This window comes from Grampus griseus (assembly GCF_964374135.1).
Source record: "Grampus griseus genome assembly, chromosome: 8".
Taxonomy (NCBI): domain Eukaryota; kingdom Metazoa; phylum Chordata; class Mammalia; order Artiodactyla; family Delphinidae; genus Grampus; species Grampus griseus.
The window spans coordinates 106062828-106069454 of NC_139002.1; positions in this window are offsets into that span (position 1 = coordinate 106062828).

Consider the following 6627-nt stretch of genomic DNA (forward strand, 5'->3'; position numbering starts at 1 on the left):
AGGAAGAGCTCGAAGTAGAGGAAGGAAGTTGGCGCGGGGGTGGCGAGAGACCTCCCGAGTTGGGGGGCCCTGCGAGTGGATGCCAGCTCTACTGAATGTGGCTTCTTCTGTCACAGGGACGGGAATGGGCCGCCTCTCTGGCTATGCTGAGAAGTCCGCAGCATGGCAGTGGGCAACGGGCAGTGGGCGGTGTGTGTTGGCAAGGCCTGGGCCGGGCTACTGGGCTCTTGGCAGTGCCCCGTGTGGTTTGCTGTGGTTGCCTCACACCCCTGCCCCACATGGAGCCTTCACCCCTCCACCACTGCCCTCCACTCAAGCCGGCTTTGACCCATGGTTAAAATGTCATGAGTTGATGGTTACAACACAAAAGTTTTCCGTTTCTCATCCCAGAGAGACTTCGTTAGGAAAATATTTGTGGCTGGTTGCTCAAAAAAATGTCCTAGAGTTCAGCCTGGGCAGGGTAGCCCCAAAAAAGGAGAAAACATCCCAGGCCAAAGAAGCGTGAGCTGCCGGCACCTGCAGGCTGCAGCCCTTCCTGAAGGAGCAGCTGGCGTTGGGGTCCCTTCCGGGTGGGCGTGCTTCTTTGCCTCTGTGGAGGCACTAACGAGGGGGCCTGCCGTTTTCTTCTTTTGGGGTAGGGGCGATACGGCCCAGGACGGAGCCCCGGCTTCAGAGCATGTCAGCCCTGGGGTGCATGCCCAGATCTGCCTTGTACGGGCTGCATGGCCCTGGGCCTCAGTTTCCTCGTCTGTAAAATGGGGAGGTAACAGGACCCATCTCACAGGGTTGCTGTGAAGATGAAAAGCTTTAAAGTCACAAGGCCCTTGAAAGAGTGCTTCAGTGCTCCGGAAGTGTCCGCTGTCCTTGTCATCTTGTTGCAGAGCTGCCGTGAAGGTGACACAAGACAGCACATGTGGCTCCTCGTCTGGGTTCAGCAAATGGTGTTTCCCGCCCTCAGCCACGGCCAGGGTGCCCGGAGCCCCAGGAGCTGGTCTGCTGCCAGCCGCTGTTGCTGATTCGGCGAGGCCTGCACCTGGGCTGGCACCCTGGGCTTCCTTCTGTGCAGCAGGGCGCACCTCACCCCCTGTCGGTGGGCCAGCCCTGCCCTGCCCTGTGTTTACCTGGGTTTGTTTGGAGCGTTACCAGGCGATCAGAGTGGGCTGATGGGTACCAGGCTGCTTTGGGGATGGTTTAGGCCTGAGTTACAACCTGGTATTAAAAAGGAACTGTGTGCTGTGCCAGGAGCATTTCAAAAGCTGCAGCCTTATTTGGTCTGGAAACTTCTTTGCTCGGAGGAAAAGTGGAGCGAGTGAGCCGACCTGGGCTCACTCTAGGCGGGCAGATTCTTAGTTATGCCAGCTTGGATTGTCCAGTTTGTGAATTATTTTGATCTCTGACTTCTCTCTTTGTTTTGGGCTGCCTGCCTGTTTCAGCAACGATTCCCCCCTTTTCTGCTGGAACCATCACTCAGCTTTCTCTCCCCTGCCCTCAGCTGCCGATGAGTTATTTTGTTGTACAGGTTTATTGAGGTGTGAGTATCATACCATAAAATCCACCCATTGCCAGTGTACAACGCAAGAAATTTCAGTTAACGTGTAGGGTTGGGCCGTCCTTCACCTCCACCACATTCCCTAATGCCCATTTGCAGTATCAGGGGAGGAAGTTCCCTTCCATCCTTAGTTTGCTGAGAGTTTTTGTTTGTTTATTTATGAATTTTTATTAGCTTTTTAAATTTTTTTATTTTTTTCATCACGGATAGGTTTTGGACTTTGTCACAGGTTTTTCTGTGCCTGTGGGGATGGCCATATGGGGTTTGTCCTTTACGAATATGGTAGACTGCATGAATTGAATTTTGAATGTTAAACCAACCTTGAATTCCTGGGGTAAATCCCACTTGGTCATGGTGTATAATTTTGTATATGTTGTTGATGGGGCTATATGATCAGAAACACTTGGAAATCACTGTTTTGGGGTCTGCCACAAATCAGAAGTGAACCTCCTTAGGGGGAAGCCATACTTGGATTCTTTCAATGCAATGAGTTAGAGATTCCAGGACCCAGAGAAACAGAAACCCAGCAGAGGACTTCTCACGCCCCTCTCTTCCCTATTAAACACAGTGTCCACACCATTCTGAGATTGTAATGCCACTCGTTTTAGCCTTTAGCCCCACGTGGAAAACTTCAGCAGTCAGAGGGTTCCTGCCCCCGAGCTGGACCTGCTCACCTTTCTCTGGAGTGGACTGAAGTGGCTTTTGGAGGTGATTTGGGGCTGAAACCCAACTGTGCCCAGCCTATCAAGTCTTACAAAACTGGCTGTGGCCACTCAGAGGAAGGGCTTTCAGTTTCTTTTTTTTTTTGTCTGTGCCGTGTGGCTTGCGGGATCTTAGTTCCCCGACCAGGGATTGAACCCAGGCCCTCGGCGGTGAAAGCGCAGAGTCCTAACCACTGGACCGCAGGGAAGTCCCTTTTCTGGTGGGGGGAGGGGGCTTCCAGTTTCTAATTTGCCCAGAGATGCTACGGAAGCTGCTAGTGGCCCCGGACAGACAGAGGCTGTGGACGGGCATGGGGTGCCCAGGTCTGGATGACACAGCCGAGCTGGGGCAGGGAATTTCTGGTTGATCCTCTGCAGTGAATGCAGGAGTGTCCTGGTGTCTTTCACACCCTTTCCTGGAGTGAGAGGACAGAGGTTACCCTTGCTTGTGGATCTCCCTGCTGGCTTCAGCACTTAGATCCACGCAGCCAAGCCCTAGCAAACCCTGTACGGACTGCTGGCCCTGTCTCTGAATGTACGGGGAAGACACCAACAGGCCATTGATCCGGGGCCTCAGCTGGGGATAAACTTGCGTCTTTCTTCTAGAGCACAGAGACAGCCGTCTCCAGGCCAAGGCGGGACCCTCCGCCTCGGCAAGCCTGAGAACAGGGGTTGTGCCACCCCATTCTTTATTCTCCCCTGTTGAGGCAACGGGAGGGGCAGGCCCCACGGGGGTCCCCCGGGCCCTCATCGCTGAGGGCAGGAGGCGTAGAACGCAGGCTTCCGGTCAAGATGACATTGCAAGTTTACGCTTCAGGGCACGGCCCTCACCCCCGTCTCTGACCCCACCCCCAGCCGTGCTAATAAAATGGAAAAGAGGTTTAAAAACATGAAGCCACACCCCACCCAAAGATAAACATCCCTGTGTTCCAGAAAGCAGACAGAACTAGGGCAGTCAGAGGCGGGGAAGCAGTGGGCCTGCTAGGCTCCTGGTCTGGGAAGAAGCAGGGGTGTTCTACCTGTGGGTGATGGGGGCAAAAAGGGCCAGTTCCGAGGTGGGGTGAGGCTAGGGCCACACTCGAACTAGATGCCGGCCGGGGCTTTCCCATTCAGCAGAGGGAAAAAAAAGGCTGTTCCCGTTGCTATGGCCGCATAACAAATTTACCCAAAACTCTGGTATAAAACAGCCGTTTATCAGACTCCTGGGTTCTGGGCTCAGGAATTTGGACAGAACTCAGCAGGACACAGAGATTCAAGATGCCCTTGGCTCAAGGCGGGAGGACGCTGGTGAGATCTGTCCCCCAGCACTTTGGCCCAGCCGATGCCTGTCTCCAGCTAAGACCTCCTCTTCGCTCAGTTTCCCCCGAGCCCACCTGCTTCCGCACTCTCTTCCCTCGAGTGGCCGCTCCCCATAAGCCAGACACCTGAATGCTGGATGCTCCCTCTGCTTCTGGGAGACTGAGGCCTGAGCCACTCAGGGCTTTAAGGTCAATTATACGCTGCTGGCTCCCCGGTGACTGTCTTCTTGGCCGTCTTCCCCCAGCTCCAAATGAATGCCTGCTCCCATCTGCACCTGGGTATTTAAGAGGCATTTCAAACTCCACACGTCACAATTTGAGCACCTGACTGGCTCCTCGGCAGTGGGCGGAAGGGTGGCCCCCAAAAGATATGCCCTCATCCTACTACCCAGGACCTACGAATAAGACTTTTTGGTCTATGCAGACGTAATTAAGGATCTCAAGATGGGATCATCCTGGCGGCCCGTGGGCCCTCAAGCCAACAACAGGTGTCCTTATAAGAGACAGAGAAGAGCTTCCCTGGTGGCGCAGTGGTTGAGAGTCCGCCTGCCGATGCAGGGGACGCGGGTTCGTGCCCTGGTCCGGGAAGATTCCACGTGCCGCGGAGCGGCTGGGCCCGTGAGCCATGGCCGCTGAGCCTGCGCGCCCGGAGCCTGTACTCCGCAACGGGAGAGGCCACAACAGTGAGAGGCCTGCGTACCGCCAGAAAAAAAAAAAAAAGAGAGACAGAGAGGACAGACACGAGAAGAGGAGGCCACGTGACCACAGAGGCAGAGATTGGAGGGACACGGCCCCAATCCCGGGAACACCTGGAGCCCCAGAAGCTGGGAGAAGCGAGCAGCCTCCTCCCCTAGGGCCTTGGGAGGGAGCGTGGCCCTGCTGACACCTTGATTTTGGACTTGCGGCCTCCAGAACCAGGAGTGAACAAGTTTCTGTGGTTTTAAGCCGCCCAGTTTGTGGTCATTTGTTGCAGCTGCCCCAGGACACTGACACGCCGTCTACATCTGCAGCTCGGTCTTCAAGGTCGCTCACCCCTGAACTCTCATGCTCATCCCGTGCACCTTTCTCTCATACCCCACAGTGACCTGCCAGCAAGTCCTCTGTTCTCTGCCTTCAAACCACGCTCAGAATCTGCCCGTGTCTTCCCATCGTACTGCTGCTGCCCTGGGCCAGACGCCCGCCCGCAGCCCGCCTCCGCGGATCCTGGCACAGCCTCCTCCTGTCCACCTCGGGGTCGCTGGCCGCTACACGGCACCTTCCTCCTCCAAGTCCCCCTTTCTCTGCTTTGCTCTGTGATGCTGGGCGGACGCTCAGCAGACCACACCCTGGTCCTCCTGTTCTGCCAGCAGCCGGCTCCAGAGGGAGACTGGGAGATGGTAGAAGGGTCCTGGGCCCTATTTTTCTGTCCCTCTCAGTGTCCCTCCAGCAGGACAGCTGCCTTTGGTGCTTCCGGAATCAGCCTCTCACCTGTCCTCAGAGGCTGCACAGCACCCACTCCTCAGAGAGCTGTGGGGCCCGCGCTTTGAGCTCGCGGCCCTTCTGTCCTCTCAGCGCTGAGGGTGATGGGTAGCTGCTTATTTTCTCTGTGCAGCCAGCGTCCTGGATGAGATCCTTGGACTGAAGTGCCCACCGTGGCTTCCCTTTTTCCTGACTCCACGGGTGCTCTGGTCTCCCCGCTTCCAGCCTTGCACCTACGAGCTGTTCTCAACAAAGCAGTCGGAGGCGGGGGTCCTGCCACACACGGACAAGGGGGCCGGGAGTTTGCTGTCAGAGGGAGGGCTCTGGGGTTTGTGGTGAAGTTTCAAAGCTTAGCAAAGTGGAACACATGAGACTTTATTACTACACCATTATAGTATCTGCCGTCCCCTCTAGCTTAGTGTTTTGTTTTATTAGCATTATTATTATTTTTTACTGTAGGTCCTTGTTGGTTATTTTTTTTTTTGCTGCGCTGCACAGCTTATGGGATCTTAGTTCTCGCAGCAGGGATGGAACCTGTGCCCCATGCAGCGCAAGTGCGGTGTCCTAAGCACTGGACCACCAGGGAAGTCCTGTTGGATATCTATTTTATTTTATTTTTTATTTATTTTATTTTTTACTTTATTTCATTTTTTTGCGGTACACGGGCCTCTCACTGCCGTGGCCTCTCCCATTGCGGAGCACAGGCTCCGGACGCGCAGGCTCAGCAGCCATGGCTCGCGGGCCCAGCTGCTCCGCGGCATGTGGGATCTTCCCGGACCGGGGCACGAACCCGTGTCCCCTGCATCGGCAGGCGGACTCTCAACCACTGCGCCACCAGGGAAGCCGGTTATCTATTTTAAATATAGCGGTGTGTACATGTCGATCCCAAACTCCCGATCTATTCCTCCCCTCCACCCTTGCCCCCTGGTAACCATAAATTCCTTCTCTAAATCTGTGAGTCTGTTTCTGTTCTGTAAATAAATTCATTTGTATCATTTTTTTTTAGATTCCGCATATAAGCGATATCATATATTTGTCTTTCTCTGTCTGACTCACTTCACTTAGTATGATAATCCCCAGGCCCATCCATGTTGCTGCAAGTGGCATTATTTCATTCTTTTCAATGGTTGAGTAATATTCCATTGTATATATGCACCAAATGTTTTGTTTTTCTTATTAACTGCTGGTCGTATGCCAGTGGTGGGCTGTGAAATCAACGTGCTGAGTTGTGACGAGGGTTTTAACAAAATTGAAGTGAAATAGAATAATAAGCGAGAATGGGAGTGATCAGAGTGTGACAGACGCGGTCAAAGGAAGCATCGTGTGACGAAACTTTCGTTCAGGGCTTTGTGCGTACAGAGCTGTGACGTAAATGCATTTCTTTCTGTGAGTCTTGGTTTGAAATGTTTGTAAGCTCCATGGGGGCGGGTCCGCGCCTGTCTCAAGCCCCGGTCCGCCTCCTGGAACTTCCAGTCATCTGTCGAGCACATGACTCGGGCCCATCCCTCTGTAGCCAGGACAGGGCTCTTTGGTGATTCTGCTCAGCGAGATTTTCTGAGGTCATTTTGCTGAGCATTTTCTTCTTTGTGATGTGTCTCTGCCCTTTCCCTGGAGTTCCTCT